The 24,970-nt window shown below is 40.9% G+C and overlaps 1 long non-coding RNA gene across 2 annotated transcripts in view; it reads left to right on the top strand.

Moving 5' to 3' along the window:
- LOC309611229 overlaps positions 1-24,086 on the top strand; it is a 29,710-nt gene extending 5,624 nt beyond the window's left edge. Inside the window, exons 2-5 of one of the 2 annotated variants that reach the window (XR_014234407.1) lie at positions 9,089-9,214; positions 9,477-9,569; positions 10,425-22,065; positions 22,675-24,086. This is a non-coding gene — a long non-coding RNA (uncharacterized lncRNA). Of the gene's footprint in view, positions 1-9,088; positions 9,215-9,476; positions 9,570-10,424; positions 22,066-22,674 lie in introns of those variants that run through there. The other variant, XR_014234408.1, reaches the window with a different exon arrangement.
- Positions 24,087-24,970: the final 884 nt, after the last annotated feature.

The following is a 24,970-nucleotide window of genomic DNA, read 5'->3' as shown; positions in this document are numbered from 1 at the left end:
GGAGTCGCAGGGCTTGTTGGGGGCGGCCTTGGTGGAGTAAGTGATGAGGGCCTTACCAGTGTTTGCCCAGGGGGTGGGATTGAGTGAGGGGTCTTTGAGGGTAATGATTGGGTGGCCTCGGAATCAGTGATTGCAGACATGGGACACCTGGATATAGCGTGTTGGTTGGTCTGGGGGCTAGTGAATGGACTATGGAGAAAGGGGTGGGGGGAGCCTGTGGGCGTGAATCATTGAAGGGCCTCGGCAGCTCAGGTTTAGGGAGACCTTCTGGGAGTCGATGGCTGGGGCACCTGGGGAGGTAATGCAGGGCGGGGCGCAGGGTGAGGGGTTAGGTATCATTTGGGGGTTAGTGACTGAGACTGATTGGGTGGGCTGTGATAGGTCTAAAACAACAGGTCTACGAGTATATTTATTGGTCTGAAAAAAAATATGTATATAAAAATATGTTTTCACTATATAGCATTAAAGCCAGTTCACAAAGTTAGAAAGACTATAAGATCACGTTTTTGTTTCTACCACCCTTTGAGAAACTACTTACCTTGAAGTAGTGGGATTATGGGTGATTGTTTCTTTATTTAGCTTACATGTATTTTCTGATTTCTCTATAATCATATCATTCAATAATAAGAGCACTAACTAGCATTTATAAAATGTTTGTGTACCAGTCTCAGTTCTAAGCTTTTTACACATATTAATTTAGAACACTCAAGAACATTATGAGGTTAAAATGAACTCTGTTGTATGTTTTTTTTTTAATAAAGATCTTTCCAACATGCAACAGCTATCTGTTGTTTTTTTTTTAATTATTAATTTATTAATTAATTTATTTATTTTTTGGCTGTGTTGGGTCTTCGTTTCTGTGCGAGGGCTTCCTCTAGTTGCGGCAAGCGGGGGCCACTCTTCATCGCGGTGCGCGGGCCTCTCACTATCGTGGCCTCTCTTGTTGCGGAGCACAGGCTCCAGACGTGCAAGCTCAGTAGTTGTGGCTCACGGGCTAGTTCCTCCGCGGCACGTGGGATCTTCCCAGACCAGGGCTCGAACCCGTGTCCCCTGCATTGGCCGGCGGATTCTCAACCACTGCGCCACCAGGGAAGCCCAACTCTGTTGTATTTTGAGGAGAAACTGATGCAAATTATTCACTTAATGAACTGTTGGATTCAATTTCCTCTTTCATTCATGCCTTTAAAAGTGAAATTGATGTTCTCCTTTCCCATTTGCTATATGTTGCACACACACACATTCTTTGTGTCTCTTCCTCACTTACTTACTTTCAGAGAGAATGATGGAATAATGCCCAATTTTCCAGGCCACCCACCCTTGTGAAGAAAATCACATTCTTCCGACCTTCCAGAGTGCTGTGCTGTGGAAGCTTGTGTGAGATAAGGCTTCTGGAATTCAGAGGCAGCCTTTCAGAGACCATGCACACTTGCACTCACCCCTCCCTCCATCCACGTGCAGTCCTGTGTTTGGACCGTGCTTCTTCTCTTGCTCCCACATAAGGATAGGCCAGGCCAGAGGGCCCGAATCCCCTCCAGCACAGAAAGAAGGGAATGTGGGCCCCTTCAAGCTAAAGAGTTGATGGGGACTCCAAGGCAAAGACAAGATTCTGATGTACACATTCAAGCTCCAGAAACCCTTCTCGTAATTGTTCTGTTTTCCACTTCTTATCTTAAGGGTCCTTAGTAGGCACTTTCGTGTCCATATCACCTTTAATTCTTATAAGCATCCCACATGGTCTGTGTTTCCATCACCATTTAAAACAAAACAAAACACACCAGGCTCAGTGAAGTGAAGTGCCTTGCTTAAAGTCACATGGCCAGCAAGAGACAAAGCTCAGACTGAACCTTATTTGTTTTATTCCATATCTCATGTTCTTTGCCTGAAACACATTCACTCCCAAGCACCTAATTAAATGTTTTGTACCAAGGGGTCTTGAGATATTTGTAGAGGACCTGTTAAGTCTCACAGATGAGCGTGGAATTCACAGGGCTTTTTGGAGATTTTGCAGAGCTCTTGGGTTAAACACTGCCACTGGGACTTCCCTGGTGGTGCAGTGGTTAAGAATCCGCCTGCCAATGCAGGGGACACGGGTTCGAGCCCTGGTCCAGGAAGATCCCACAGGCCGTGGAGCAACTAAGCCCGTGCGCCACAACTACTGAGCCCGCATGCCACAACTACTGAAGCCCATGCGCCTAGAGCCCATGCTTTGCAACAAGAGAAGCCACCGCAATGAGAAGCCCGCCCACCGCAACGAAGAGTAGCCCCCGCTTGACACAACTAGAGAAAGCCTGCTCTCAGCAACGAAGACCCAACGCAGCCAAAAATTAAAAAAATAAAAGGCACTGCTATTAATGCTGTGGGGTACCCTGTGCATACTCTAGTCCTTGTTAGCTCTGTTTAGAGTCTATAGAAAACCCAGTCTGGGCTTTAAATGAAGGTCAGTTTCCAGCAAGATAGGGAGTTTAGATGCCAAAGAGTATGCCTCAACTAAAGAGAATTTAATTTGCTACTGATTCAACAGATTCCAGTTTCCATGAACTAATCGGCTTATGTGAGATGGAGGACGCCCAGGACCAAGGATTCATCCTTGGTGAATAGTCCTGACCAGAGCCCTCTAACTTGAGCATTAAGAGAGAGTCCAGAAGATTCACATGATAAGGCAGAGCCTAGATTTGCTGGCCCTTTCCCAAGAGTAGCAAAAAATGACCAAGTCCCAGGAGAGTAACTTATTTATTCCTCAATTGTGGTTTCATACAATTCACCCATTTAAAGTGAACAATTTAATATTTTTTAGTAACTTTAGAGGGTTCTGCAGTCATCTACTTGTGCAACCACAGTCTAATTTATTTTTTTTGATAAATTTATTTATTTATTTTTTGGCTGCATTGGGTCTTCATTGCTGCACGCAGGCTTTCTCTAGTTGCAGCGAGCGGGGCTACTCTTCGTTGCGGTACACGGCCTTCTCATTATGGTGGCTTCTCTTATTGCGGAGCACGGGCTCTAGGCACACAGGCTTCAGTAGTTGTGGCACGCTGGCTCAGTAGTTGTGGCTCATGGGCTCTAGAGCGCAGGCTCAGTAGTTGTGACACACAGACTTAGTTGCCCTGCAGCATGTGGGATCTTCCCAGACCAGGGCTCGAACCCGTGTCCTCTGCATTGGCAGGCGGATTCTTAACCACTGCACCACCAGGGAAGTCCCTGTCATGTGTCTTTTATTCTTTGGCTGATTTAAAGATTTTCTCTTTATCTTTGGTTTTCAGCAGTTTGGCTGTGATGGGCCTTGCTGTGGTTTTCTTTATGTGTATCCTGCTTGGGATACTCTGAGCTTCTTGTGTCTGTGGGATGGTGTTTTTCATCAAATTTGGAACATTTTCAGCCATTATTTGCTCAAATATTTTTTCTGCCCTATTTTCTTTCCTCTTTTATGACCCTCCAATTACAAGTATTTAAGATTTTTTGATGTTGTCCTACAGGTCACTGATGCTCTACAATTTTTTTTCCGATTTTTTATACTTTAGATTGTATAGTTTTTATTAACCAGTTTTCAAGGTCATGAATCCTTTCCTTTGTAATGTCAAATCTGCTGGTAAGTCCATTCAATAAATATTTTATATCAGCTATTTTTCAGTCTAGAGTTTCTATTTGGTTCTTTAAAAAAAATCATTTCCTTTTCTTTCCTGAAATGTTCCATCCCTTAACCCTATAATATTCATGTTTTCTCTAAATTCTTTAATGTATTCATAATTGTTACTTTATAATTCTCCTTTGTTAATTCAGATAACTTGTTCATCTGTTGTTCTGCTTCTATAGGCCAGTTTTACTTTTTGTGGCCTTAATTATTGGTTACATTTTTCTACTTCTTGGTATATATCTATATTTTATTACATTCTAGACATTGCAAATAAAAAACAGTGGAAACTAATGTGCCATTTTTAAATTAATTAATTAATTATTTTTGGCTGCCTTGGGTCTTTGTTGCTATGTGCATACTTTCCCTAGTTGCAGTGAGCAGGGGCTACTCTTCGTTGCAGTGTGCGGGCTTCTGATTGCAGTGGCTTCTCTTGTTGCAGAGCACAGGCTCTAGGCACACGGGCTTCAGTAGTTGTGGCACGTGGGCTCAGTAGTTGTGGCTCACGGGCTCTAGAGCACAGGCTCAGTGGTTATGGTGCACAGCTTAGTTGCTCCACGGCATGTGGGATCTTCCCAGGCCAGGGCTCAAACCCGTGTCCCCTGCATTGGCAGGTGGATTCTTAACCACCGCGCCACCAGGGAAGTCCCTAATGTGCCATTTTTTGTTTTGTTCATTTTCCAGAGCATACAAACTCTTTCCTTTAGAAATTAGATTGGAGGTTTATCATTCAGGTTTTTTCTAGAGTTGAGTTGAATTGCAGTGAGTTCACAATTTAAATTAGCTTAGGTTCACCTATGATTAGTCCACCCATAGCTGCTTCCACTTACACTGCCTTTTGATCTTTTCAGTGTTTGAACTGAGAGGGAGTTGGACTGCAGTTTCAGTTAATTTTGGTTCACCTGTGTATTCAACTATGGAAGACTCTTGGAATCCAAACATTGCAAAAATATGCAGGACTGTGCAAATTTTCTCTTTCCACCTGTTGAAAAAAACAAAAATGTTAACATAGTAGGCCTGAGGCTGCTGTCTTTGAAAGGGTGTTTGCAAGGCGGGCCTCTGGCAAGTCAGCTTGTGGAGAGTTTGCTGCACTGCCGTGACAGGCTCCCTGACTGATAAAGGGGTGCCAGTGGGCCCACAGAGGCCTTCTCCGAGGTTCCAGACCACCTCACTATGGCAAGCATTGCAGTGAAGTGAGCCTAAAACACGAATTTTTTGGTTTCCAGTGCGTATGAAAGTTATGTTTACTCTCTACTGTAGTCTATTAAGTGTGCAATGGCATTATGTCTAAAAAAACAACGTACATACTTTAATTTAGAAATCCTTTATTGCCAAAAAATGCCAGCCATCATCTGAGCCTTCAGCAAATCGTAATTTTTTTGCAATAATCACATCAAACATCACTGATCAAAGATCACCATAACTAATATAATAATAATGACAAAGTTTGAAACATTGTGAGAATTACCAAAATGTGACACAGAGACCCAATGTGAGCAAATGCTGTTGGAAAAATGGCACCAGTAGACTTGCACGATACAGGGTTGCCACAAAGCTTCAATTTGTGAAAAACGCAGTATCTGTGAGGGGCTGTAAAGTAAAGCACAATAAAACGAGGTCTGCCTGTACTGTATAAACAGCGTGGTGTGTGGTGGACACCTGCTTTCCTTTTGGAAGCTGCTGTGTGACCAGCCTCCATGACACATCTTGCGTGCTGAGTCTCTACTGGTCTTTCCTGGGCGGAAACATCAAACAAAAGTTGCTGCATTCTCTTTGCTGGGGTGGAGTGTGCTCTGTGTGGCCCCTCATCGGAGGGAGAGAGCACAGGTACCGCGCACACGGACTCCTCCAGCACCTGCCTCTTTCTCTTTCCTCACTCATCTGCTCTGCGTCCCTGCCGTGTTGCTATAATCCGCCTTAGCCATGAGCACAACTGTGCCAAGTCTTGCGAGCCCCTCTAGTGAATTACCGAGTGTGCGGGTGGCCTTGGGGACCCCTGAAACACCACTCTTTTACCTCTGCACTTTCTTGGCAAAATTCCGGAAGAGTGCCATGAAAAACTGTTGGGCTAAACAATTTATTCCTGTTAGGGACTCTTCCAGATTCCAGGTTTTCCCATCAGTCCTCACCCATGTCTAAACTTGGTTAATTTCTCCTCATTCTTGTTAAGTCCCTCTGGCTTATGGCACCTTCTCCTCTGACTGACCATATCCAGAACAGACACCTGTACCCAAGTATAGAATCTGCCACAGTTCTCTGATAACCTATAGAGAGCTTGCTTCTCTCGGAAACTGAATTCCTCAAAACTTCCTTGTATCCATATGTCTCCGCTGGCCCTATAGAAAAGTATAATTAGTGTACAGGTTCATGGGAGCAAGGGCCTTTTGCATCTTTCTACGTGTTAATTCTGTCTCCAATCTTAGATGACTCTTTGGATAGGTATAAAATTCTCGGTTGACAGTCATTTTCTCTCAGTGCTTTAAAGAAACTGTTTTACCGTCTTATGGCTTCTAATATTGCTGTTAAGAAATCTGTCGGTTTAATTGTCATTGTTTTATGGGTAATATATCTTTCTCTTTACCTTCCTGTGGGATATCATGCCTTTATCCTTTTGTTGAAATGTTATGATTCCTGAAATTCATGTCTTTCATCACTTCTCAGTTGTTTTACCTTGGAATATTTCCTCTTTCCCAGTCTCTGTTTTTTCTTTGGGAATTCCTTTTGAGGTGGATATTGCACTGTCTCATTTTGTCTCTGTGCCCAATATCTGCTAGTTCATATTCCCAACCTCTATGCTGCATTCTCTGTACATTCTTTGGGTCTGTTTTATTCATGTATCTGATCTGCCATTTAACCCTCCATTGGCTTTTTCAGTTTTAGTGACTGTAGTTCTCATTTCTGGCATTTCTCTTTTGTTGCTGTTGTTACTGTTTCCTAAATTTACTGGCCTTTTAAAATATTGTCTTGTTTCTTTCTTATGTTTTTATTCCTTTTCATGTGACTTTGGTGGTTTTAACATCCCTGTTATATAGTTTATGTCCAGTATTCTATTTTCTCAAGTTTTTAGAAGTTAAATTCTACTTTTTATTATTTCTGCTGATTCTGGCTTGTGGTGGAGTATTTCCGCATGTGGTTTATATTTTGGAGTAAGATCTCATGTTTATCTGTTACAGTCTTGTGCAGCCTGGGTTGGAGTATGTCCCTTAAGAAATAATTTGTTTTGCTTCTACTAAGTTGCCCAACAGAGGAATTACTGGTCAGGGACCACTTTTTTGTTTATCTCTTAGCTTAGAAGTTCCTGGACCTTGCAGGTAGTATATATTGGAACCACAAATCTGTGTGAAGGAAGATCTGTGACTATAAATTCTCAGAGTAAGAAATGCTTTTACAAATGTGTCTTTAAGTTTCATCCATGTTCTTGCATAGAGCTGTAATCCATGCATTTTCACTCTTGTCTAATCCATTGACTATGTAATTATCTACTTTCTTGCCATTAGATGTTTGAGCTATTTCAAATTTGCTGTTTTAAACACTGATGCTCTGAAAAGGATTATATTTGTTGGCTGGTACACACGTGCAAGAAAGTCTCTAGGGTGGGATAGCTACTTTTCCTAAGGACCAGGTAGTGAATATTTTAAGCTTTTTAGGCCGTACGTTTCCTATAGCAACTACCCAACTCTGCCACTGTAGTGTGAGGGCAGTCAGAGACAGTACATAAACAAATGGGTGTAGGCTGTCCTTCAATAAACTTTATTTTAAAAAATAAGCACTGAGGGAATTCCCTGGCGGTCCAGTAGTTAAGATGTGGCGCTTTCACTGCCAGGGCCCAGTTTCAGTCCCTGGTGGGGAAACTAAGATGCCACAAGCCACATGGTACAGCCAAAAATAAATAAAATAAATAAATAATTAATTAATTAAAAAGTGAGCACCTAGCTGGACTTGGCCATGGATTGTAGTTTGTAAACCCCACTCTAAGGTATAAGCTTAGAGAACAGAACTGCTGGGTCACAGGAATTGTGAATGTTTACCTTTATAAGATAATGCTAAATTGTTGTACAAAGACTTTGTATCTCACCAGCACTGTACTAGTTTCCTTTCATCCACATCCTTACCAACTCTTGATATTGTCAAGTTTTAAATTTTCAGCAATCTAGTAGGTGTAAATGATACCTTATTGTATTTTTAATTATACCACCCATATTCTTCTATCATAGCCTTTGTATAAATTTGCCTTGCTGTACAAGATTGAAAGCTCTCTGAGGTCAGGATGTGTTTTATTTGTCTTTATGTTGACAGTACCTAGAGTCGTACCTGACACATTTACTGATGAATAAACATATCTTAGATCATTCTATCTTATTTAAATCACTTAAATTATAATAGGAATTTAAAAAGATTTTTGTTTCTCAAATAAAGTGCAATGCAAGACTAAGTCTATGGTAGAGAGCCTATATAGTGAATCCTGATAAGAATGGTCTAAATAAATGTCAGTCAGGAATGCTTTCAGACTTCTCTGGTGGCACAGTGGTTAAGAATCCGCCTGCCAATGCAGGGTACACGGGTTCGATCCCTGGTCCGGGAAGATCCCACATGCCGTGGAGCAACTAAGCCCGTGCGCCACAGCTACTGAGCCTGCACTCTAGAAGCCCACGTGCCACAACTACTGAAGCCCGCCCACCTAGAGCCCGTGCTCCGCAACAAGAGAAGCCACCACAATGAGAAGCCCGCGCACCGCAAAGAAGAGTAGCCCCCGCTCGCCACAACAAGAGAAAGCCCATGTGCAGTAACGAAGACCCAATGCAGTCAAATAAATAAATAAATAAATAAATAATGCTTTCATTTACAAGTAACAGAAAACCTAAATAATACTAGCTTTAATAATAAGGCCATTTAATTTTCTCCTGTAAGACACCTGGAAGTAGACAGCCCTGGGCTGGCACAGCACTTCACTGGTGTCATAAGAGATTACGGCTATTTCTAGGGTTCCACTCTGCTGTACTTCACAAGCTGGTTTTCTGTGCTCACACATATTGCCTCATGGCTCAAGATGGTTGCTGCAGCTCCAAGTCTAACATCTGTATTAAAAGCAGTCAGGATGGTCAGGATGGGGGCAGAGGGCACTATCAATATCTGTCTCTTTTATCAGAAAAGCAAAAGCTTCCTCCAGATCATCGTCACATATTCCTTACATCCCATTGCCAGAACATAATCATATAACTGATGTGAGAGAGACAAAAGAACAAAGGGAAATAGGAGAAGACGGACTTGGAACCGTTAGGATTCGTTCCTGGGAACAGGGCATATTTTCATCCCTAATATAATTGGGGTTATTAGCAAGAAAGGAGGAGGAAACGGCTCCTTTGAAGGCAACCAGTGGTTCCTGCTACAGTGTTTCTTTACATCTTGTCTTTATTGTCCAATATATGTTTCTTCAGATTTAATGCAAACATGTTCTTTCAGGGGTCATTGTCATTTGAGGATGTGGCTGTGGACTTCACATGGGAGGAGTGGCAGCTCTGGATTCTGCTCGAAAGAATTTGTACAGAAATGTGATGTTGGAGAACTTGAGCAGCCTTGAGTCGCTAGGTAAGGACACGTTCCTGCCCAGTCAATTGTCTTTTCCTATTCATTTGCTAAAAACTGTGGCCTTTGAAGTGTTTAATGATTTAGGCTTTAGTTGAAGAATTGAGAAAATCTTAGTCCTTTCTTGTCTTCAAACAGTGTTTGTACACTCACATCCCAAATTAAAGGCCTCATTGTGCAGCCTTTGAACTAAACATTTGTTTATTCTTTAGAAGCTGAAACCCAAGAAATTGGACTCAAGTCCTCTGTTATTTCCCATGTGCAGGGTTTCAGGTTATCAAACCAGATGTGATCATCAGATTGGAGCAAGACCAGCCACGGGCAATAGATGAGGATACCCCAAGTCAGAGCTTTTCAGGTGAGTGATTGATAACCTCTCAAGTGTGAGACAGTGGAATTTAAATGCCAGTTATCAGTAGACGGTGAAGATAGTGAAGGGTGGTTACCTTTGAAGTAAAAAGAGAATTCTCGAAGCCCCTAAACCTTTGGAAGTGACTCAGGACCACTAATGTGAGCTTCTCAGATATCCAGATATCATACTGTGTATCACTTATCCATATTAAGATAATCTGTCCTTCTCTGCTTTAGTTTTAGTGAGCTGTGCTCCACTTATGTATACTTAGGGGCTTAGGCCTGTCTTTCTCACATAGGACCTTGTCCATTCATTTTCCCTCTCTGCACCCCAAACCTTATCCTGATGATAGATTCCTTTTCTTTTCTCATATATACAGGATTAATTGCAATTTTTTTGCCTCTCACTTTTCTAATTCTCTCCTATTTTCTTTCCCTTACATTGTTAAATGCCTCAGATTGCTATTGAAAACCCATGGTCATTTTTCTATTCTCTCCTTGGTTTCTTTTATGATAGTTTACTCCTTCTGTGCCTGTAACCAAAGGAATAACTTTGATGTCATCATTCCCTACTTTTAGTGCAACTTTTGTTGCCTTGTCTTAAAGTTGATTGTGCCCAAATGAAACCCCACCTTTGCCTAGGACAGATTATTATATCTTGGCCTCTAATACCCTATTTAGTCAAAGCGTTTTTTTCCTTTTCCTTATCTATTATTGGTTTTCTACCTCAGTTCCCATGAGAGCACTTTTTAATTTCCAAGCAAAAGCGTATAGTTGTGCATTATTATTTCTATGGTTCTAGTTTATCTGGTTCACAGTTATTAAAGGATTCACAAAATATGTTTATTGTTCTTTTTTGTAGAGTTCTGGAAAGTTGATCGTTACAAAGCTTGGCACCAAGAAACCCAAGACAGGCTTAAAAGATTGGAACAAGCCTGTGAAAGTAATGCGAGTGGAAAAACAGTTCAATCAGGCATGTACCTTGAACCTTTAAAGCAAAACCTAATAAGTATGTTTCAAATGGAAAACATTTGCAATATTCATTAGATTTGCTTACTCAGAGTGGAAATTATGGAAGGAAGAAACCTGGTAAGTTTAATGGGTATGAAAAATCATTCCTCTGTACCAAACATGAAAAAATTTGTTTTTGATTAAAATACTATGAATGTAATGAATGTGGAAAAGTCAACAGCAAGAAGTCACGGCTCATCATCCATTGGAGAACACACACAGGGGAGAAACCCTTTAAGTGCAGTGAGTGTGGCGAAGCCTTTTCACAGAAGTCACACCTTGCTATGCACCAGACCATTCACGTGGGAGAACAACTTTATGGATGTGAGTGTGGGAAGGCCTTCTCTCAGAAGTCGCACCTCATTACACATCGGAGGGCTCACACTGGAGAGAAGCCCTATGGATGTGGTGAATGCGGGAAAGCCTTCTCCCAGAAGTCACACCTCGTGATCCATCAGTGAGCTCACATAGAACAGAAACCGTAGAAGTATAGCAAATGTGAGAGACTTTTACGAAAAGTTCAATAATCATGACAGCAGAGGAAGAAGCATATTGCTTCAGACGTATATTTATAGGACTTGTATTCCCAAGTATGGCTAAATAATATGATTTTATATTTTTTCATAGCATATATGAAATTAATATAACTGTAAACATGATATATGTTCTGTTCATAGCATGGCGTCTGTCAAGAGTTCTGCATAGATTATCACTTACCTTGCACTACAACAATAGAATATAAACTGGATCAAATGATTGACTTACTATTTAACAAAGAGGTTAAATGACCAAGTACTTTCTGGTACATGTAACTGAGTCTGAGAACTCTCACCATGCTGTGTCTTCAGTCATCGAAGCTGGGATTTTTAAATAAAGTCTCCTGCTTCCTCTGAGTCACCAGTTCATGTACGGAACTCAGTGTGGAGGCCAGAGTACAGGCTAACATGGGACTGGGTGAGCAAAAGCTCTGAAATGTGCTGCTCCTCATCCTGAAAATGGAGGTGGACCCACAAAGCATACCCTCCTGCTATTTTTAGCATAAGTTCATTTGCACACTGATTACATACAATAGAGCCAAGGAGCTATCTGTAGTTTAGGTTAGTATGGTAAGACGTTGCATTATACTGTTCTCTGTGCCAATCCTTTAATGTTTCCCTAAAGTGCTTTTCAAATAATTAGAAGAAGACACACACTTTATTTTTAAAGGGTCACGTAGCTTTGTAAGGTTACATTCAGAGACTTTCACCAGGAGAGTGAGGAATTTTGACATTTTGATTCAGAGATCTCATATAGATGAGGCTTTTGGAATCAAGTTGTTATTGTTTGTTAAAAAAAATAAACAACAACTTTGTGCTTATTTGATTATTAAGTGTACAAGAAAACCTTGCAATGTGCAAGATATTATCTTTTAAATGTGCCAACCTTTAATTAAGTTAAATTTTTTAAGAACATGTCTTGAAAATACCAAAAGCCTTCCTTAAATGTTGGTGAAATTTAAACATTTGCACCATTCCCTAAATATGTGATTTTCTTGTGTTGCGAACACAAGAAACTTGTCTTTGTTGAAACCACCTATTATGCGAATTATGCCTGCCTTTGTTTAGAGTTCTTAGTAATTTCTGTCCTTGATATTGCTTGGCAATGTCAAAATCCTTTCTTGAATGACTGTGACATTCAGAATTACAGAAGACGGTTTTCATTAGAGAAGGGAGATGCACACACAGTGGTCTTAGATTGTATATCCAAGAGCAAATGTTATTTGCATATGTGGTTGTGTTCAAGACTAAATTAGGGTCTCGGTTAGCAAAGCATTGCTGTGGGGGATGAATTTAACCCTGAATTTCTTTTTTTTTTTTAACATCTTTATTGAAGTATAATTGCTTTACAATGGTGCGTTAGTTTATGCTGTATAACAAAGTGAATCAGTTATATATATACATATATCCCCATATCTCTTCCTCTTGCGTCTCCCTCCCTCCCACCCTCTCTATCCCACCCCTCTGGGTGGTCACAAAGCACGAGCTGATCTCCCTGTGCTATGCGGCTGCTTCCCACTAGCTATCTATTTTACGTTTGGTAGTGTATATATGTCCATGCCACTCTCTCTACTTTGTCCCTGCTTACCCTTCCCCCTCCCCGTATCCTCAAGTCCATTCTCTAGTAGGTCTGTGTCTTTATTCCCGTCTTACCCCTAGGTTCTTCATGACCTTTTTTTTTTTTTTTTTTTTAGATTCCATATATATATGTTAGCATACGGTATTTGTTTTTCTCTTTCTGACTTACTTCACTCTGTATGACAGACTCTAGGTCCATCCACCTCACTACAAATAACTCAATTTCGTTTCTTTTTATGGCTGAGTAATAGTCCATTGTATATATGTACCACATCTTCTTTATCCATTCATCTGTTGATGGACATTTAGGTTGCTTCCATGTCCTGGCTATTGTAAATAGAGCTGCAATGAACATTGTGGTACATGACTCTTTTTGAATTATGGTTTTCTCAGCGTTTATGCCCAGTAGTGGGATTGCTGTGACCCTGAATTTCTTATGCAGCCCATATGGGGAGGTCTCCACTGTTCTGAAAATGGCATATACAGAGACAAGTGTAGCTGCTATGCATACTTTTGTTATGTTTCAACAAGTTTTCCTTGCCTATTTTTTGTTTTGATATGGAGCATTGGTGAGGCTCTGTTTTATAATTTAGTTCATAGATCATAGATCATGAGAAAAAACATCACATTGTCTAGAGATCCTTGACTTGGAATGTGAACATGATTCGTGGAACGTCACTTTTGCTCTTGGGGGGAAAGGGTGAGAGTGTCATTGTATGATTCGTTGATTCATGATAGGCAGAAGGACAGTATTATTATCTCAGTGTCACATATGTGTATCAGAGAAGGGCGAGAAGAATGGATGTGGAACAACAAGTGGATGGACGGTGCTGACCCTGGGCCCACTTGGCCTCAGACCCGTTCCTTGTTCTACGCCCACCTGTTCTGCCCCCAGGGCAGGGGAAGTCGACCTCACAGGATGTATCTCCTGTATCAGGTGCTTCTAGATGAGTTTGATTAGCAGAAGGTACTGGTGGGTGCTAGATTAGTAAAAAGCAGGATATTTCTTCCCATCTGCCCCTCAGGTGAAGTCTCAGCAACGGCTGTGTCTCCTCTGTAGCTCCGGCTCTTCCTAAGTAGCCAACCATGGCTACAGCGTCCACTGGATGACCCTGGGCTCTGGACTTATCCCTCCAGCCTAGTCATGGTAATGAATTCTGGCTTCTGCTAACATCTGGGATGCCTCAGTGCCCTCTTTAGCTTCTCTTCCCTCCTATCACCTCTGTAACCATGTTAAATTCCCTGTTTTACTTAGAGTACTTCTTAATTTTCAAGATTGGACCCTGTGTAGTACAGCTATGGGAGAAACAGTCTAGATTGGTTGCTGGTTCAGGGCATGTAGCATGTCCCAACAGACAGCATTCCAATCTTACCGAGTATGCAAGTTCCTAGCAGAATTATTTGTAATAGCCAAACACTCTAAACAATTCAGACCAGCTGGTGAGGGACTTCCCTGGTGGCGCAGTGGTTAAGAACCCGCTTGCCAATGCAGGGGACATGGGTTCGAGCCCTGGTCTGGGAAGATCTCACATGCCGCAGAGCAGCTAAGCCCATGCGCCACAACTACTGAGCCTGCGCTCTAGAGCCCGTGCTCTAGAGCCTGTGAGCCACAACTACTGAGCCCTCGTGCCACAACTACTGAAGCCTGTGTGCCTAGAGCCTGTGCTCCATGACAAGAGAAGCCACCACAATGAAAAGTGCACCGCAACGAAGAGTAGCCCCCGCTCGCCGCAACTAGAGAAAGCCCACGTGCAGCAACAAAGACCCAACGGAGCCATAAATAAATAAATAAATTTATTTATTTTTAAAACCTTTTTTCTTTTTTAAAAATGACCTTAATAATAAAAAAAAAACAAAACAGCTGGTGAAAGGATAAAGGATATGTGATATATCCATACAATAAAATACTTTTAAGCAATAAAAAGGTGCTACAACATAGTTGCAGCAAGAAAGGAACCAGACACAAAGCACTAGATATTCTATTTATATCAAGCTGCCCAGAAAAGGCAAGTCAAAAGCAATGCAGGTTGGTGATTGCCTTAAGCTGCGGTGGAAGCAGGGACTGACTGCAAATGGGAGGGGGGGTATCTTTTGGGGGCGATTAAAATACTGGATTTTGGTGATGGGTGCATAACTCCAATTTACTGAAAGTCATTGACTTGAACACTTATAATGGGTGAACTCTAGGGTATATTAATTATACCTCAGTAAAGCTGTTTAAAAGTAGATAGAGCTAAAGGGAAAAATAGAAGAATACACAATCATAACTGGAGATTTTAACTCCTTTCTCTTGGTAATTAACAGAACAAGTACACACACACACACACCACCAACAGAAGGAGATAAAGTATTTGGGCAATTTTATTGATGAACCTGACCTAATTGACAGTTATAGACCTCTACGCATAAAGTCTGCAGAATGTACATTCTTTTCAAGTGCACATGGAATGGTCACCAATATAGACCTTACATGAAACCATAAATCAGATCTTCATAGATGGAAATCATAGGATATGTTCTCTAATAACAAAAGAAAAAAAATAATAAGTCATCTAGTAAATGCCCAAATATTTGAAAATTAGGCAATATATTTCTAAATAACACAAAATAAGGAGGAAATCAAAAGAGAATAAGAAAATAGTTTGAACTAACTGATAAGGAAAGCAACACATCAGACTTCAAGAGATGCAGCTGATGCTTTGCCTAAAAGGGAAATTTGTAGCTTCAAATACTTGTATTAGAAAAGAAGAAAGTCTTTTTTTAAATAAATTTATTTATACTTATTTTTGGCTGCATTGGGTCTTTGTTGATGCATGTGGGCTTTCTCTAGTTGTGGCGAGCAGGGGCTACTCTTCGTTGTGGTGTGTGGGCTTCTCATTGCAGTGGCTTCTCCTGTTGCAGAGCATGGGCTTTAGGCGTGCGGGCTTCAGTAGTTGTGGCTCGTGGGCTCTAGAGTGCAGGCTCAGTAGTTGTGGTTCACGGGCTTAGTTGCTGTGCAGCATGTGGGACCTTCCTGGACCAGGGCTCGAACCCGTGTTCCCTGCATTGGCAGGTGGATTCTTAACCACTGCACCACCAGGGAAGTCCCAGAAGAAAGTCTAATATCAATGATTTAAGCCTCTACCTAACAGAGCTTGAAAAGGAGCAAATTATGCAAATTAAATCAGAGTATAAGGTAGTAAATAATAAAGATAAAAGTGGAAATCAATAAAATAGAAAACGAAAAAATAGAGAAAATTAGCAAAAATATAATTGGTTTTTTGAAAATATAAAATGGATAAACCCCAGATAGACCAATCAAGAGAACAGAAAACTCAAATTACTCATGGCAGGGATGAAAGAAGAGTGGTCTTTACAGATCCTTTAGGTATTAAAAGGAAAACAGGAGAATGTTACAAACAGATTTATGGTAATACGTTTTACAACTTAGATGAGATGGACAAATGTTTGAAAAACATCATAGGGCTCTGTATCTATTACATATATTAAATTTACCTCACCACAAGGAAAAACTCACTGGTAGGAATCTATGAAATAATTTATTAAAACAGTACCAATCCTACACAAACTCAGAAGATAAAGGAGTAAGAAACCTCCCAACTCATTTTGTAAGGCCAGCATAGCTCATATAAAACCTAACAAGGATATTATAAGAAAGGAAAATGACAGGCCAATTCAATAGATGCAAAAATCCTAGACAAAATATTAACATCATAATTAGTAAATATTAACAATATGTAAAAATGGTAAATACCTCATGACCAAGAAGCATTTATCCCAGGAATGCAAATTTTAATGAATACTTGAGGAGCAATCAGTGTAATTCACATTAACAAAGGAGAAAAATTATCTCAGTATATGCAAAAAAATTTTGACAAATTCAAATGGGAACATTTTGAGGGACTGGGGAAAAGTTTATCTCTTGATTGGGGTGTTAGAGATAGGTGTATATTTATCATAGCTCATTAAACTATACAACATGCATTTTATTGTGTGTAAGTTGTGCCTCAGTGACAGACCTACAGCCCCAACACAACTCGCTCTCTTACTGGATTGAAGTGCACAGTCCCTATACTATTTCCCTGAAATAGGAAAGGAGTAATCCTCTCTGATCTAAGATAGTATCATCTGGAGGGCCTCTACATTTCTTATTTATACAACAGTTAACATAAAAGATAGCTAGTTGTGCAAAAAAATCAGGAAAATGTAACTGATGACTAAAAGAAAAAATGGTCAATAGAAACAGACCTACAGATGATTCAGATATTGGACTTGGTAGATGAGGACCTTGAAGTAACTATGATAAGTAGAAGATAGAGGAAAAAGTAGACATAATGAATGGAAAGATATAGAATTGTAACAAACTGTATTAAAAATGGGTATTCTGGGGCTTCCCTGGTGGTGCAGTGGTTAAGAATCCACCTGCCAATGCAGGAGACATGGGTTCGAGCCCTAGTCCGGGAAGATCCCACATGCCACGGAGCAACTAAGCCCGCAAGCCACAACTACTGAGCCTGCGTGCCACAACTACTGAAGCCCATGCACCTAGATCCTGTGCTCCACAACAAGAGAAGCCACCACAATGAGAAGCCTGCGCACTGCAACAAAGAGTAGGCCCCGCTCGCCACAAATAGAGAAAGCCCACACGCAGCAACGAAGACCCAACGCAGCCAAAAATAAATTAAAAAAAAAATTTTTTTTAAATGGGTATTCTAAAACTAAAAATACAGTGAGATTATGAATTCACTGAATGGAGTTGACAGCAGAAGAGACATATTAGAAGATAGGATTAATGGATTTGAAGTCAGCCCAATTGAAAAATCTGTTAAGAAAATTAAAAAGAAGCCAAGAGTGGGAGAAAATATTCACAAATCACATATCTAAGAAAGAATTTATATCCAAAATACATAAAGAACTCTCAAAACTTAAAAATAGGGACACAACAACTCAATTTTTAAATGGGTAAAATAGTTGAACACTTCAAAGAGAATAAATAGATGTTAAATAAGCACATGAAAATATGACCAACATCATTAATTATTAGGGAATTAATACCACAATGAGATATCACGACACACCTATTAGGTTAACAACGAACAAATTTAAAAAGAACTGACACTGTTAAGCACGGGTGTGGATGTGGAACCACTGGAGCGCATACATCGCTGGTGGGAATGCAAGACAATGCAATCTGGAAAGCAATTTGGCAGTTCTTTAAAGTTACATGTACATTTACCATATTGCCAATTTATACCCAAGAGAAAGGAAAACATTTTCACATAAAAACTTGCATTGCAATGTTCATAGCAGGTTTTACATATTCACCAAGGACTGGAGACAACCCACATGCCCAGCTGGAGGGTGGATAAATGTACAGTAACAACTAGATCAATGTACTGTAGCACCCACAGTGGAATGCTGCTCAGCACCACAGGGGACCAGGCTGTGGAACCACGTGGCCGCACAGCTTGGCCTCACGCCTTATGCTGGGTGAGAGAGGCCAGACTCAAACGCTGCCTGCTATGTGATCGATTCCACTTACACAACATCCTGGGAATGGCGTTGATTATACAGAGGGAGAACAGATCAGTCATAACCAGGGTTTGGAGGTGAGGAAGGAATGGGTGACTTCAAAGGGGTAGCGGGAAAGAATTTGGGGAGGATGATGGCAGCATTTGTGTCTTGATTGTGATGGTTACCTGACTATGCATTTGTCAATACACTCAGCACTTAACATCAACAATAGTGGATTTTCCATATGCATATTTAAGATAAATAAAAGTAAACTTTAAAAGTCTGCCTGGTCATTTTTATAGTCTCTTTTTGCTTATTTACTTTTGTGATTCCCTAATTTATTTATTTAAACATTTCATCTAATCCTTTTATAGTCTGTATCTGATCATTCTAATATCTGATGTATTTTGGGCCTAAATCTGTTGCTTATCATTTGGGTGATCTTCTCCCTCATAATGGCTTCGTTTCCATGTGGGTTTGGTGATCTTTGTTTGTGAACTGTCAATAATATGTGTTTAATTTTAAGCTGGAGGAATCCTGACTGAATGAATTGGGGAACATTTTCTTCCAGAGACAACTTGCATTTGATTCTGCTAAAGTCCAGGGGGAGCTACCTACTACCTGGGACCCTTCTTGCCCCCTTCTGGAATCCTGGTTTATTGTGTGAATCTAAGGTTCAGCAATTTTAGTACTGGCTCAAGGCCCAGTGTTCTGGTTTTAAAACTGATTTCATTTATATTGAGGGAAAATGCTTTTTCCAATTGCTTAAAGTTTACCCGACTCCAAGATCTGAGAAGAGCACTCCACCAAACTTACGAGACTCCCTTTCCTATAAGGCACTTTATTAACATTATTTTCACTTGAGAAATAAAATATTGCCTGCCATATCAGTAAATAAATGATGTCATAGTCAATAGCGATTGCAGCCCTCCAAAGGTGAGCTGGTGAGTCCTGAGGGAACTCAGGAAGGAAGCAAAGAATACCTGCCATCTAGCAGCCATCAGACTGCAGCCACTCCCATTGGTGAGCCCTGAGGAACTAAGAGTCCACATGCCGCAACTAAAGATCCCTCATGCCAAAATAAATAAAACAAATAATAAATAAATATACTTTTTTAATTTTTAAAAAAAGAACATCTTTAGTTTAAAACAAAGAAAAACTGGTTTGGGAAGCCTTATTTGTGGTCTTTGCTTCCCCTCAGTAGGTCTTACAAATGCTAATAAAAACATTAGAATAATTAATGTTACCAGGAAAAAAAACCTGTAAGAAAAGTCTAGATACTTTTTCCAGCAAGATAGAAATTTTAAAAAGGACTTCTCTCAAATGAATAAAGAAATCTTTAGATGGTTATTTAAAATGGGATAAATAAAACAGACATTTATGTGATTAAAACACAATGTTTTGATATTACACTACCTAAGGTTAAATGGGCAGCCCTACTGGTCCTCAACATTAAAAGCCAAACAAGTCCACTCTACTTACCCCAGTTTAAATATGTATATAAATATATATATTTAAAGGGCTGAAGAAAAAAACATTTACACTGAGCCCGTGCTCCGCAACAAAGAGAGGCCACCACAATGAGAAGCCCACGCACTGCAACGAAGAGAAGCCCCTGCTCGCCGCAATTAGAGAAAGCCCGCGTGCAGCAACAAAGACCCAACACAGCCACACAAAAAAAAAAAAGTTAAGTGATGGAAGTTTATTGAATAGCTAGATCATTCACAAAAAAAATAAGATACTAAGACATCAGTTACTAAACAGAGAAAGTAAAGGTATTTAGGACTATTAATGAATATGTTTGGTGCTACACTGAGATGTTCTCTATAAGAAAACAAATGTTTTTGGAAATTATCACTGATATTTATGTTCACCAATCTACAGAATCCTAATGTAAAAGTTCATAATTGCTTATTTCTTAGTTTTCACTAGAATTTAAGGCTTTTAAGAGTTGAGGATTCTAATTTAAATATGTAATTAAAACTAATAGAGGCTGCTTCTGGTTTCCGGACGGTCTGCTCCCCTTCTCTCTCTCGGGAGTGTACTTTCACTTCGCTTAATAAAACACTTGCTGCTTAAAACTTCTATATGTCTCTCGATTGAATGCTTTCCTTTGGGAGGACAAGCACTGAGGAATTGCTGTTCCGCCCATAACATTTTGGTGCCGTGACTCAGATTGCTGCCAAGATACAGAGAAGCCCTTCTGCTCAAGCTACTTATGGTTTACAGTTTGGTGATTTACACCTGCGGGTAAAATTAAAACGCTTTCTCTGATCTCTGCCTGGTCCCTCCAGAACCTGGAGACCCTTGAGTCCTGAACGGCCTCATCCGATGGGCAAATGACCATCCATCCTCCAGATTCACCCTGAGGATGTATCCTAAAGAATTGGGCTAAGTTTGATCCCCAAACCTTGGGGAAGAAGCCATTAATTTTCTTTTGCAACACGGCATGTCCACAATACAAGCTAGGAGGGGGAGAAATTTGGCCTGAAAATGGGAGTTTAAACTACAATACCATTCTCCAGCTTGACCTTTTTTGTCCAAAGTTGGGCAAGTGGAGCGAGGTCCCTTATGTCCAAGTCTTCTTTGCCTTGAGGGAAAACCCCGAACTTTACAGGACTTGCTGGATAGACTCTGCTGACTTGGCAATGCTTAATTTGCTCACCAAACCTCCCTCCCCCTCTCCTGGTGATACTAAGCCTTAGCCGACAATAAGCCCTGTCCGTTGGAGCCCTCTTCTGGGGAAAAGAAGGAGCCTCTTACACAAACGGCCTCTTCCTCATTGTACCCAGCGCTGGATGCCCCCGCCCCGAAGCTTTGGCCCCTTACCCGGCGCCCCATAACTCAAAACTTTGCCCACTTCAGGAGGTAATAGGGCCCTCTGAATTTCCCATAAGGATCAAAGTTCCTTTTTCTATGCAGGGTCTCAGTCAGATAAAACAAGATCTAGGAAAGTTTTCAGATGACCCTGAAAAAAATCTAGATAAGTTTTAAGCATCTAACTAAGACCTTTGAGTTAACTTGGAGGGATGTTTATATCATCCTTGCCGGGACACTCTCTCAGTCAGAAAGAACCAAATACGAAGCCACCGCTCAGCTGGGAGACGGCTACCACATGACAAACCCCCAACAATTTCCCAGGGGAACTGTGGCCGGCCGTTCCCCAGACGGAACCCAATTGGGACTATAATACTTCAGCAGGGCTGGCAGCCAGAGACCACTCCCTCTTCTGCCTGGTTGAGGGAAAGAAACAATGTAAACTAAAATCTGTTCATTATGGGCAAGGACGACAGGAAAATCCCACTGCCTTCTATGAGTGGCTGAGGGAAGTCTTTATAAAACGCTTAGACCCAGACTCAGAGGCAGGGAAACTGGTTTTAACTGACCGTTGCATCACTCAAGCTGCCCCAGACATAAGGAGGAAAATACAAACGGTGGCCCTAGGACCTAGCACTCCTGTCTCGGAACTCCTTAGGGCTGCCTCCTCTGTCTTCTACAACCAGGAGAGAGAGGAGGAGAGGGGAAAAGAGAAAGAAAAACGCAAGGCTAAGAGGCAGGCCCAACTAGTGGCAGCATTACAGGTCCAACAGCCAACTCCTGGTTGGCCCCGGGAGGCTTCCCCCTCACCACCACCCCAACTCCCCCGGCAATTGTCATCGCTGCGGGAAACCAGGACACTGGAAGACAAACTGCCCGGAGACAAAAAGCCCCCTATCAAGATACCTGGCATTGCTAGCTGGATCCATCACACCAGGGTCAAGCCATGGGTTGCAACTGCTGAAGAGAAGCCCTCCAAGGACCCTCCAGACAGCTACACTTGTAAGCCCCTAGAGAACTTGAGGCTCCTCTTTAAAAAACAAGCAGGTAAGTAGCTCCTCTTAAAACCCTCTGAACACAACATAGGTGGGCTCCAGTACTGGGTTGCTGCCTGATAATAGGACTTCTCATATTTGTAATTTGACTTCTCTGTCTTCCTCAAGAATTGACCCCAAGTTGTCATTTTTAACTTTTGCCTTGCTTCTCAGTTCCTGTCCAGTCCTGAGTTCACTGATACAAACCCCTACCAGGGGGTTCTCAAGCAGGCACAGCACTTCCTTGTGGCAACCAATTCTACATATTCCAGTTATTGTTGGCTATGCCTTGACAAATCTGTTGGGGCAAGTGGATCCGCCTATCTGACAACACCTTGGGGATGGGCTTTAACCTCAGCCAACTTAGACTATGTTGTACACAAGTGCCCTTCTGTCCAGAGCCCCGAGGCTGTTTACCAATACTTGCTCCAATCACAAAACCAGCCTCAAGGATAGAGCCTCCCAAGAGTTTCACTAAAAACAAAACAAAACAAGAAAAACATGGTTTTGGCTGTCCTGGCTCCTTCCTTTTCTGGGGCCCCATGCTTCCATCTTCCTTTTGCTCCTGTTCCGGCCTTGCCTACTAAACTTCCTAACTAAATTCGTCTCCTCTTGCCTTCAGGCAATGAAATTTCAGGTGGTCCTCAGCCAAGGATATCAGCTCACCAACACTCAAGAGATGACTTCATTCTACATGGGACCTTTGGATCAACCCCCCAGGACAAGTGGACAGAGACCTGACAGTCAGCAAGAGGAGGGACCCTAAACCCCTCTACAACCCTCTTCAGTAGGAAGCATTTCAGTATACAGTAGGAAAGTAGAATGCATGTTTTCAGTAAAGAAGGTATGAGGAATGGAATTACACTTTATTGGGGGAAAAGAAAGAAAGTATGTCTTAGAGCTGGTTGGTTTTGGATGGAAAAATAAGGGGTGAACATAAATAAAATAAAGATCAATAGTGTACTATTACATGTAAAGAATTAAAATATTTCATCATGAATATTACTAATAATTAAAATTATATGGGAATAATAAATTTATTACATTCTGTTGGATGCACAAATTATAAAAAAATGATTCATAGGTTGTTTCATTGTAATTCACAGCCACATTAGTATTTTCATGTATACAGTAGGAACATTCAAAGTTGTTTGTCATATGATACTTCTGCATTTGTTAGAAATCATAATGTAGCACTAGACTCCTGAAAGCCATCAGTAAGATAGCTTTAAAAATCAGTCCTCACAATAAGGATGGAAAGAGTCTCACATTTACAGATTTCTAGAGAGTAAAATCATTCACCAGTTTTTGGTAATTGTTTTAATCTGTGTCCTTTGGGAAGAGAGGTTAGGAAGGCATCTTTTAATAACCCACAGGTAGTTATCATGTTTATAATTAAGTGCATGAAAATATTTCAGAGCTATCCACTGAATTTCACGACATTTTGTTTGGTCATTATATATATTTTTTAATTTATATATTTATTTTATTTTTGGCTGCGTTGGGTCTTCGTTGCTGTGCGTGGGCTTTCTCTAGTTGTGGTGAGCAAGGGCTGCTCTTCGTTGCAGTGCGCAGGCTTCTCATTGCAGTGGCTTCTCTTGTTGCGGAGCACGGGCTCTAGGAGCGCAGGCTTCAGTAGTTGTGGCACGTGGGCTCAGTAGTTGTGGCACATGGGCTTAGTTGCTCCGTGGCATATGGGACCTTCCCGGCCCAGGGCTCGAACCTGTGTCCCCTGCATTGGCAGGCAGATTCTTTTTTTTTTTTTTTTTAATTTTATTTATTTATTTTATTTATTTATTTATGGCTGTGTTGGGTCTTCGTTTCTGTGCGAGGGCTTTCTCTAGTTGCGGCAAGCGGGGGCCACTCTTCATCGCGGTGCACGGGCCTCTCACTATCGCGGCCTCTCTTGTTGCGGAGCACAGGCTCCAGACGCGCAGGCTCAGTAATTGTGGCTCGCGGGCCTAGTCGCTCCGCGGCATGTGGGATCTTCCCAGACCAGGGCTCAAACCCGTGTCTCCTGCATTGGCAGGCAGATTCTCAACCACTGCGCCACCAGGGAAGCCCTGGCAGGCAGATTCTTAACCACTGTGCCACCAGGGAAGTCCCTTGGTCATTATATTTTATATGCACTAGACTGCATGTGAATAGTTGATATTAGCAGCTAAAGTAAAAATTTATATATAATAAATGACACTCAAATTGCATGTAAGTATAGAGAATTTAGAACAAAAATGGGGCATCAAGACATTCATAACCTTCTGAAATCAGCCGTTCTGGCTGGGTTTGCTCTGGGGGACACAGTGGGCACACCTAGAAATCACAGACAATTTTATGCTATGTTAGGCCATATTAGTCTACAATATTCAATTTTTTCTGATGAAATAAATGAGTGAACATTTGAAAAAGGATGGATGCTTTCAAGGTATGTTTTAATATCCTTTCATTCCCACAAAATAAAAGTATTTTATGTACCCTATATTTACGAAGAATTTTTCAATATTTGTTAAGTCCTCATTTTCAAATTTCAAGTAATTCACATAATTAATTGCATACCAAAAATATATTTGTTCCTGGTTAAAAAATACTTGATTATTTTAGCTACTAAATACTAAAGTTTGGTTAGTATCTACCAAACGTTTTAAATCTAAAACATGTGGCTTGCATCTTAGAAAATATCGACAAGTGCTAATACTATTGATGTTCAAGTTTTAAATGGTGTGTTACATTTCAGTGTACACTTTTCCTTTCACAGAACTGTGCAGTGTTAATTATTTTGGAAAAATGTCTCTGCACATGTGCTTATCCAGTTAGACCCTTTATGACCATTCTCTTAATTCTTATCACAAAAATGGGACAAAGAAATTCTGCTATGCAGTTGATAAGCTGGTGATCGTATAACAGTTTTATAAAGTTGGATG

The sequence above is a fragment of the Balaenoptera borealis genome (assembly GCF_965194805.1).
Source record: "Balaenoptera borealis genome assembly, chromosome: 14".
Classification (NCBI taxonomy): domain Eukaryota; kingdom Metazoa; phylum Chordata; class Mammalia; order Artiodactyla; family Balaenopteridae; genus Balaenoptera; species Balaenoptera borealis.
This window is presented reverse-complemented; position numbering and strand designations above follow the sequence as displayed.